Source organism: Cygnus atratus, chromosome 4 (genome assembly GCF_013377495.2).
Source record: "Cygnus atratus isolate AKBS03 ecotype Queensland, Australia chromosome 4, CAtr_DNAZoo_HiC_assembly, whole genome shotgun sequence".
Taxonomy (NCBI): Eukaryota; Metazoa; Chordata; class Aves; order Anseriformes; family Anatidae; genus Cygnus; species Cygnus atratus.
The window spans coordinates 18363771-18374586 of NC_066365.1; the positions used below are offsets into that span (position 1 = coordinate 18363771).

The window sequence follows — 10816 nt, forward strand, 5'->3', positions numbered from 1 at the left end:
AGTCTTTAAGCTAACCCATGCTCTTTGATGACATAATCTCTACCAATGAGCTCTGTAGCATTAAAGTGCTTCCAGGTGTCAAACTGATTTGGCGAATCCAAGCCTTTTTCTGTTTTTGGAAGAACCCTGCAAAAGTTACCTGGACAGCAACGTGCTTCAGACTCCATCTGACAGAGCACACAGCAGCTCCACTACATTACTGGTGGAAGAAAAGAATACTGAAAAAGCCAAGAAAACAACACAGAAATCAGAATGAAGTAGAGCAATAAACCACTGAGTAGGATACCAGTTGGAAAAAGACCCCATGAACACCACAGGCACTCTCCATCCAGTTTTCCAGGGTGGTAAATCCTGCAGTTGCTCAGCTGGCACAGATGACAGAGCAGGATACTAGGATAAGTGTAACCCTGCAACAACCATGTGCTACCACCAACCCCAAAATAGCCAGTTGATGCTTGCGTGTCCAGGCCATTCCTCCCTCACTGTAGTGAGCTGGCCATCCCCTCACCATTACCTTACCCTCCTGGGTCACTGCTCAAAGATGTCATTACCACTTGGTCATGACACTAAGGGTCTCCTTGAAAAGACAGGGCATTCAGATTGAGCTGCTCTTTGAGGTATGTACCCTCTTAGCCTTGAGCTGTGTGCAGATGTTTCTCCTTTATCAGCCTCCCTTCACTAACAAGAACGTCCCTCATGAGGATTAGCGCGCTTTCACTCTACTTAGCTATAGTTCAAACACTTTCAGGCAGAAGAGTCGTCACTGACCACCATGTTCCCTCAAGTTTTCTAGCTGAGGTATTCAGTATGTTATTTCTTGGCCAAAACACGGATTATCACTTTATTATGTACTTGTAAAGCACTCAAAAGTAAACTCTGACTTCTTTCTCTAGCCTGATTGGGCCTTCTCCTCTGAACCACCATCAAATGACGTGAAGGAAGAAGCTGGTCAATCAGAAGCACATCTGTCTTCCCCTCATGGAATAGCAAGTGAAACAGCTATTTAAGTAGATTTTTATTTCATTTATAATGAAATTCTCAAATACATTCAGTCATCATAAAATTGCCTCTAACTATTGACATGGACCCCCCAAAAAGGTACGTTACACTAGTTTTAGAGTTCATGTCTTAATGCTGCTCACATGAGGACGCTTTTTGGCATTGTGCATATTTCACATCCACTTACCTAGACACCACCCCTTTAGGCCACAGAAGTCACAATATAATAACATGATGTGTTACTTCTGTGCTCGCCATTTGCAGTACTTTTCTTTTCTTTAGGATACGCAAACATGAGGTCAAGCACTTACCTGTAATGGTGGCTCATAGCACTTCATTTCTGTACTCGAAACACAAATACCCCACAACTTAATCAGGGTAGAACAAAATACTAGCTGTCTAGGAACCTTACATATTTGTTTTATAGGCTTGAAGATAAGGGATTTATGATGATTTTGGAGTTCTTAAAGTGTCAGGTTTCGCATCTCTGCATGTTGAAAAATTCATGTACTTGTTTAACCTGCAGATGAGAACTGTAAAGCAAAGCAAGATGAGGACAGAGAGCTGTCTCTGCCCAGCCAGCCTTATCTCAGCATGCCTTGTACGCTGCATCATTCCCTCAAGTACAGAGAGCATCCCGTCACCAACACAGCGTGGCTGCGACCAGGCCGCTAATAGAAAATACTCGGGATGCTTGGCAGAAAACTGGGGTTTGCATCATCTGGCACAACAGCCAGGAAAAGCTCCCGGGAGGGGGATGCTTTTAGCAGAGTTCTCAGTAAACGTGAGGTCAGAATCAAAGCAGATTAGAGATGCAGTCCCGGGGTCAAAGCCCCCGCTTCTCTTCCAGGGATAGGCAACGCAGTCCTCTGGGCTAAGGTAAAGAGCATTAGAAACGTGAAGAACTTCAGTGCAACTTCTTTCGGCTTGTCCCTTCAACTTTTTCCATTTCAAGCCTTAAGTACCGAGATTCCCAAATTAAGTTTGAGCTCTACGCTTATCAAACCCTTGCTTCGCCCTGGCATTCCAGTCCAAACAAGGTAATTTTATATTTCGTTCTCTTTAACACATTACCCAGTTTTCAAAGAGTTTTACATTGCTACATACAGATTGGTATCTTTCAGGATTATTCTTGCTAGAGTCCACACTAGCTTATTTATCCTGGATTTAGATTTACGGTCCATTGCTTTCATTTAACCTAAAGAGTTCAGTAAAAAGTTCCGATACCATCTGCAAAAATTCCCTTCCCCTCAACTAAATAGGAAAAATCGAGTCAATTGTCCCCTTTTAGGATACCCTTGTCCAGGATTAGCCTTAAATTATAGTCTTTGAAGTTACCAGATCACTGCACTACTGAGCAATTCATATTTTTTTTGGCCACGCTGGGAACGGTTTGAGTCTCAGGGTTAAGCACACGCTGTTCTACTTAAATGGCAACATGCCAAATCCGTTTAAATATTTAAACATTAACCTCACAGTTACTAGTTTGTTTAAAAGACAGGCAGCCATTATTCCAGAGAGATTAAATTCATTCTCCAGCCAGCATCCCGAGTGCAAAGGCCATTTTGCCACTCTCTGAAAATGATTTCTGGAAGAGCTGAAGAGTATGGAAAAGTTATTGGAGTATTCGTAACAGCTTCACTGACAGACTTCAGACTTCTTTTCCTTTGAAGTGTAGATACACATTATGTGACATTTTCCCCTCTGGCTCTCTACGTTAATCTCCTGCATTTAAAAAACCTACTGTTTGGCATTAGGAAAGTCGAGAAGTTTTGAAGAATTCCACAGGCATCTTTTCTTTTGCTTATCCTACACCAAACACCAGATAGCAGACAGAAGTAACCAGCACTCTGCACGGCTAGATGTCAAACAAGGCAGATACTTTAAATCTCCCCATAATGAAAAAAATAAAAGAGTGCAAGGACTCAAACGCCCCCTTCCAAAAATAAGATAAAATAATAAAAGCAAAAGAAAAAAATGCAAGACAACCCACCACAACACTGAACTCATATCTAAGTTTAAGAAACAGCTACCAAACAGCTAACACCTGAATAAACAAGGACAGTGTTGCTATTCACCCTCTGCAATAAGTTGTATGATTACCCAGTTATTCAGTGTTATTCTGAAGCAAAAAAAAAAAAAAAAAAAAGGTTTTGACCTTTAAAATTTCTCTGAAATGCACAGCTAGATAAGAATTGGGATAAATACAAATATTGCTTTTCTTTAAATGATTTTTTTTTTAGGGTTAGGTGGAAAGATCAGCAAAAGACAAGCAGGGAAGAAGCCAGCAGGCTTCTTTTGGAAGTGCTTTGCAAACCCCCTTCTGCTATCTGGAGACCATGGTCTGGAGACCATTAGTCCTGGAGAGAGAAACCTGCTGTTCTACAGTGTCTTACATTTGAGAAGCATAAAACTAGTTTTACACAAAGCTACTGGCTGGCAAAATGAAACAGCTATCAAGAGCATATTGCAACTTATATACATATTTTTTCTTAGAAACCTTATTCCCTGCAATTTTTTTCACAGGACCCAAGTTGTAGGCTGCCCCTCTGCAGGAAGCTGGCGTTCGCCGTGCTGTTTATAAATAAGCAGGCGGTTCCTAATAGTAGCTTCACTCTGACATAAATGCGATATAAACAAGCTCTAAATATAACTTCTGTGGGTACTATGGAATGACCTCTACAGCACCAGCCTTCTTTTATCAATGATACGCATCCCATTATAGATTAGAGGACAAGAAGAGCGATCCCAGAGCCCACCACAGCTTCCACATTGTCTTGAGTAAGACAGCTGAATGACTGGGAATACGTGAAGGGCTGCGACACTGGAAAACAAAGGCTTCCCACTTACTTGGCACTGAAAATAACCCTTTTGGGGGGGGGGGGGGGGGGGGAACAAAAGGAAACAAAAAACCACCCCAGGCTTACTGTATTTAGAAGACCGCTTACCTAGAGCGTACCCCACATAAGAATAAACGCTGGAGCCGTGCCCACGTGCCAAGGCACACAGCTGAAATGCCAAGCGTCCTGCCAGAGGGGCTGCTCTCGCTGCTGCCGTTCATTGCCTGCACTCCTCTCAAACCGTTCTGGGGTATGTTATGATTATACCTCGCAAGGCTCCACAGCGTTTTTCTTATGTAAAAAGTGTCTTTTTCACACGTGTGTGCTTGTGGCTACACGTTGGCATACAGGACAGCACAGTGACCTGTGGGACGTGGCATTTCAGGTGAGAGGGGACACTGCTCTATCGGCAATGGGGCACAGAGGGAGAGAAGGAAAATACTGACTGTCACGAGGCCAGGACAGGCAGAAAAAGCCACACGGGGACCCTAACTAAGATGGCAGGCATCACTGCCTAGTACTGGAAGCAGCCAGCCACTATTCCAACACAAAGAATTAAAAACCAAGCATACGCAATACCAAAGTAATGGCTAAAGCTTCAATACCCCTTTCAGTAGAGGCAGCTTTTCGCAAGACTTCAGAAGGGCTAATGATGCAGCACTCTCATCTAGGAAACTGAAGATAGCTGCTATTCAGCCATCACCTTGCAATTAAGCTGCTAAATGAACCACCATTTGAAGCCAGCTGATATTTGGAACCAGATTTACTAACCTCCTCAACGCTGAGATGCAGAGCTATGTAGAGCAGAGAAGCCTGAACAAATACTGGTTATGCCCAATACAACCATTATGAAACCTATGAGAAACTTGTGACATGAAAGGCTTGCTTTAGAGCATTTGACTTTGGAGCCCACTTACTGCAATACCAGTTATACTTGCTGGTATTGCACCAAATCCACGACACACAAACCCAAGTTCAGGGCAAGGAAAGGCAGGTAATGATGAGTCCTAACCAAATACAGGAGCAGCTCGGGTGTCTCGATTTGTCTGTTTATCTAATAAGTTAGAAGACAGCTTTCACCACATGCAATATGCATTATGAAGTGTGTGACCAGCAGCCTTTATAATCTGCTGAGAAAACTGCCAAGCTCATGAGGTTTGTACCACCTGTACAAACCTCGTTGTATCCTCAATATCAGGGAGCTACAAGGGGCGAAGAAACCTCGTGCTCCACACAACCCCAGATGAGTATTAAAAGAAGCTATTCACTAGAAGAGTTTGTGCACAGCAGGAACATTTATTCTACAGCTCCAGGTTCAAGCACCCTGCAATAAGCAAGCTCCCTAACTGCTTGGCAAGCCTCTGCCATCCTTCTAGGCAGATACTGACAGTGCAGTTGCTTAAAGGCACCCGGCTGCCTAAGGCCACCAACCCATGTGGTTTGCAGAACCAGCCATTATAATCTCCTGGCATCAAGGCTCTGGTCGATTATAATATTTTAGCAAGAGACAACACCCAGACAGTTCAGTTTCATAAGAGTCAGCTGTACCGATTCCTGAACAGGTCCTAGGGTCTGTTTAGGAGCACAAAACAAGGCACAGGAAATGGATGCACTGCAGGGGAGATCTGTAGCTTTGGGACGCTTCTGTACTGAGAATGAAGAAGGGTAAAAAGTCAACTAGACCAAAATATCTGAAATAAATTCCTTTAATTTAGAGAAAGCTTGCGAAGGAAGGATTCCAGCTATCCACCCGTAGATACAAACCTTGACAAAAAAAATGATCATCTGCAAGTAAGCCTCAAATAAAAAGACACTCACTGCATCCAAACAAGTGCACGGTGAGTCTTCTGGTATGTGAGGGCAGAAAGCTGCTCAAAAAGACACTGCTGGCAACAAACTCATGAAGTTGAGCTACACGTTATGTGATAAGACAGGCTGCTCTGTGAACTATAAATCATATCAGCTGTTGATTGCAGCTGCTGGATAATCTAGCAGAGGTGTGAAAAACATGAGATTTTACAAACAATAAAAAAGGTTCGTGGTCCACGCTGCTTGAAAGATGGAAGAATGAACTGTCATGGCCTGCATCACTAAGTGAGGAATAAACCAAACATACCAAACAGTACCCTCCTTAGTGGGAAACTGCAGTAGGCGTTATTAGCTCCCACAAACTTACACACATCCAAAGTACAACTGAGCTGATACGTGCACCACACAGGCTGCCCAGGTACAAACATCTGGCAGAGAGCATACCTGAAGCAGCGAGTTGTCCAGAGAGTACTAGGTGACAGCATCAAGAAACATCAAGCTTCTACAGAGGTCTCCTGCATACCTCCAGTGCAATAAACCTATACAGTCAGCATTAAGGCTGGCCGAAGATGCCTCGCAGAAGCAAAACCAGCAGACAAGCCATGCGATTAGGTAGCATTGCAACAGCAGAGCATTACAATCAACAGGTTTCCTAGATCAGCTACGAGCTAGGCAAAGAGTAATGGTTTTAGGATCCTAGACTACCGATGGGAGGAAAGCAACACGCGGTGCACAAACCAGATGGGAGTGCTGCAACAGATCGAGCCTGCTTACAGCGCCGGGAGCCGCTAAGCCAGCGCGTCCAGAGGTGGCTGCATCAAATACCTGTACGCCAGCAGTGTCAAAGGGGAGGTTTTTGCTGTCATGCAACACAACCGAGATAGACGCGGTGGATATAGCATCACTGGGAAACTGTTCCCATGCTTGGGCTGTCAGAGTTAATGAAGAACTCACAGGACTCGAGAGCTTCAGCTGCGAGTCAGAAATAACGAGGCACACACATCATACTAGATGACTGCTCTAAGAACAGCCGCACAAGAGCTGAATGACTGCTATCCGACAAGGTGGACAGGAGCAGACAATGACAAACACCCATTTTCCTCTTCTCCTGAAGTGCACAGTGACAGGATGACTTCTCAGACCAGTTTAATTTTAGAGCCAAGGAGCACCAATGCCGTGCTTTAGGCCAATTCCCTTGAAGCTCTCCATGTGCAGCATCTGAAAGAATGCAGTTGTACCAAAACCTGAAACTAAATCCAGCTATTTTAACGTCAGGGAACTCGGTTAACAAAGTAACACACACAAGTTGTTCTTCCTGACCCTGTGCAGCTTATGGCCGCTGTTGGTCCAGGCAGAAGGACAAGAGCCGAGCGCACGTTCAGCAGAACCTGCAGCAGGAGCCAGTTCACCAAACCCACTGCGGGTCATGACATCTTGCCTGCCAGTGCTCTACGTGCACCAGCTTCATTTCCCTGTGAAATTCCCACGTGCTCTCTCCTGGATACGTGTTCTCTCTTGTACATGCACAGTAATGTGCATCCGCATCTACATTATGTGCAAAAATACGTTAATGCTCATTTTTAATACGGTATTTACAAACATTAAAAAAAAATAATCACAAAACCTCTGAGTATTTGAAGACTGCTGAAAGCACATTGGCAACTTGGTATTTAGACTTGAGTAACCTGGAAGAGCTAATATGAAATTTATGATTAAAAAAAATAATAATAAAGTCAAACAGAACAGCAGAGCCAGGGGAACCAAACTAAAGAGGAATGAAAACGGAGACTGGAGAGCTACTACGAGTGGGTGGTCGCAGACCACAGCACAGCCATACCCTAACAGCAGCTTGAGCTCTTCCTGATGCAACAACTAAACTGGACACTCACCGAAGCAGTTTGAGGTAAGTAACTTAAGTGGAGAAGTGCCAGAATAATTAAGGATTAAAGACATTCATCCCAGTGAAGGAAAAGTCAATGAAATAGAACTGGAGTTGATACAGGTGCTAGCAATGGGATAAAAAGCAAAACTGTACTGTTCAGTAGAAAGTTACGTCCCAAAATAACATTTTAGCAGTTTTTATATTTTTCAGTACCAATGTAGAAAATCAATGAAAAATCATTATTGGTACAGTTTTGTCACTTGCAGGACAAAAAAATATCAACTAGCACTTTTTTTTTTTTGAGTAATAAATATTATTCTGCAAAATACCTTGTCTATGCATAGTTATCTCAGTAACGACAGAAAATACAAAGGCAGTCAACAGCTTAACTTTTCCCACGCCTCTATCAGAACAACTGCTGAGTCTGAAAACATCTTCGTACACAAGGTAGGAAAAGGACAAAACTCCACAGTGCAAGTATTCCCTTGAAAAAGAACTAGACTGTTCTCATAAAAGCGGGAATGTTTAAGAGAAACTGTACAACAGCCTGATACAGTTTGTAAACACCGAAGAAGCACCGAGTCTTGTTTCTCTTTTGAAAAGATACCCAGTAAAGCCAGCTAAAGAACATTAACCTCATCCAGCTTCAGCTCCACTACCGCACCGCCTGGGCGTCCCTGAAGCTTGCCAGGTAATCCCCCGAATTCACAGGATACAGTCAGCTTGAAAAGCGCTCGATTTTCCTGATTTAACAGCAGTCAGGATACGTTGTGATAGGGAATTAAGAGAACAAAATGACCTAAAGAGAAATGGGGACTGCTGGGTAGGCAATCGTTTCAGCAATTTCTGCTTGATCAATATCCCACATGGCACTTAGGCTCAGAGGGTACCTCAGCATCCAGCTACAACACGTGCCCAATCATAATAGAACAGTGGCACACTTTAACATCTTATATGACTATAACATATTACGTTTTATAAAATCCCATAAATCAATCCCTTGCCATCAGACAGCTCAAGTGCATTCTACAGTTTCTGTTACAAATCACGGTAACTATTTCTCTGGACTGCTGAGATTGTTAGCTGCTTGACACATAGCTAAGATCAATGCTAAGCCCTGCAATTTACAAAAAATAATATTTGACATTTTCCATAATAATCCAGCTCCATGAAAGAATCTTTGCTCCTCCTAAGAAAAAAAAAAAAAAAGCCCACTTCCTTCATGTGTGATTGCAGACAAAAGTTTGCAGAAACCACAAAATGCAAGAGTTAGAAATAAGAGCCAAAACACATTTAAAGCATCATTACTTTGTCAATTTCTGACTTTGTCAAGGCCTTTACATCACATTATCACAGACTTAGTCTTACAGCTGAAATCAATACCTCAGAAGTGACTAAGCAAAACACAAAAGAATGGGGAACCAAGTTATGCATCCAATATTAAGTAAATAGCAAGCCTTAATCTCAATTGCCCACAACGATACCGTGAAACCAGCCTTAAGGTGACATCCTTTAAAGGTTTAACATTTGGTCCAATCTTTTCAAAACGCACAGCGATGTTTATACTGGGTGGAAAATGACTCTAAACAAAGTTTCAGCATCAGAGTTACCTGATTATTGTTACCACTTCAGCCACAGCTCCGAGGCAGTCTGACCTAGGCAAGGAATGAGAATTCCCCGGTATTTTTAAAAAGGGACTGCATGAGTTTTAAACGCAGCCTTGTCACCGCACACGCAACTAACCTCTGTGAAAGCAGAGCTTAAGGACAAACTGCTGCTCACCCACAATAATTAGCGCCGAGGACAAGGCCGGTCCCAGGGGCTGCTATGGGGTCACGTGCGGCTGCCACTACAATGCCTCACTGTGCTGCCACGGCGCATCGCACAGGGCACAAACTATTTTTAAAGCCCATCTTGGTTAGCAGTCCCGACTGCGAACCGCATCCATACTGCAGGTCATCATCACCCCCTCCGAAAACCTCAGCGATGCAAACCGAGCAGCTCAAAGCCTTCCTGCTCCCACTGAACTGAGTTTCATCCTGTGAAAAGCCTACCTCTCCTCACAACCAGGACAGGAGATAAAGCGATTAACCACGAATACCTAGTGTCTGCGTAGCGCTGGGTTTCTTACACTAGGTAGAGCACAGGCAGCATTTTATGTTATAGGCAGCTTCAGACTGTCACCAACCTCGCAGCATAGGAACTGGTAACTTCCTTTACCTAAGCAAAAGCTGAGCTTGTCTCCACACAGCCCTGACACCTGAGGTCCAGCCCGGCTGTGCTCCCACCCCACCGCAGGCACTGCAAACACCCGGGCACGGACCCTCGCCCAAAGCACGGACCCTCGCCCAAATTACGGCCCCCTCGCCCCGTGCCTGCAGCTCGGCTCCATGCCCGCAGCTCGGCTCCGTGCCCTGCTTTCACCGTGAGCTGCAAACAAACGGCACCGGGCTTCAGCCGCTCCCCGTTACCCGGAAAAAAAAATAAATAAAAACGCAAACTTGAATAAAATAGCACAGAACGGGTACTTACGCCGGCGCTCAGCCGCCACCCCCCCCCGCTCTCAGCTCGGTTGCGCCCTCGGGAGAAGCCCGACCCGAGCCGTGCCACGCTGCGGCCGCACTTGCCGCCGGCCCCCTTGCGTGGAAGCCCGGGCTCGGCTCGGCTCGGTTCGGCTCGGCTCGGCGCCCCGTCCCGTCCCGTCCCGTCCCGTCCCCTCGGAGCCCCGCACCCAACCGCACCTGCCCGGCCGCAGCCCCACGGCGGGCCCCCCGCGCTCCGCTGCCCTCACCTGGCGCCGGGCCGCGGGGCCGGGCCGCCCCTGGGCGGTGCTACGGGCGGCGGGGCTGAGGGGAACGGGACGGGGGGGACCCGGCCGCGCAGGGGCTGGCTTGAGGCGCAGGTGGCCGGGCCGCCGCCGTCTGGCCCGGTTCTGGGTCCCCTCCTGGGGCTCGGCGGCGGGGGCGTTGCGGGCACCTTCCCCTCAGGCGGCGGCGGCGGGAGGAGCTGTGACCTTGCCCCTGCCGGCTGAGGAGCCCTAGATTAAAATGACGGGCGATGACTCCAAAACCTCCTCGTGTTTGTGGTTTTTTGGTCCTTAAAACCGCGGGAGGCGGGAGACCGCGAGTGGCTGCCCCGCAGGGCCGCCGCCGCCGCCGCCTGGCCCGGAGTAAATGGTTAGCCCCGGGGAGCGGCGGGCCCGGCCGGGCCGGGCCGTCTTCCCCCGCCAGGGCCCCTGCCTCGCCTCGCCTGGCTTGGCCTGGCTTGGCCTGGCCGTGTTCCCTCA

The 10816-nt window shown here is 46.2% G+C and overlaps 1 protein-coding gene across 5 annotated transcripts in view; it reads right to left on the reverse strand.

Annotated features, from left to right (window-relative positions):
• MTUS1 (microtubule associated scaffold protein 1) overlaps positions 1 to 10376 on the reverse strand; it is a 113420-nt gene extending 103044 nt beyond the window's left edge. Inside the window, exon 1 of one of the 5 annotated variants that reach the window (XM_050710249.1) lies at positions 10322 to 10376. The gene's annotated coding sequence lies outside the window, so the exon portion shown is untranslated. Of the gene's footprint in view, positions 1 to 9140; positions 9976 to 10062; positions 10179 to 10271 lie in introns of those variants that run through there. The other 4 variants (XM_035558487.2, XM_050710247.1, XM_050710248.1 and 1 more) reach the window with 4 other exon arrangements.
• Positions 10377 to 10816: the final 440 nt, after the last annotated feature.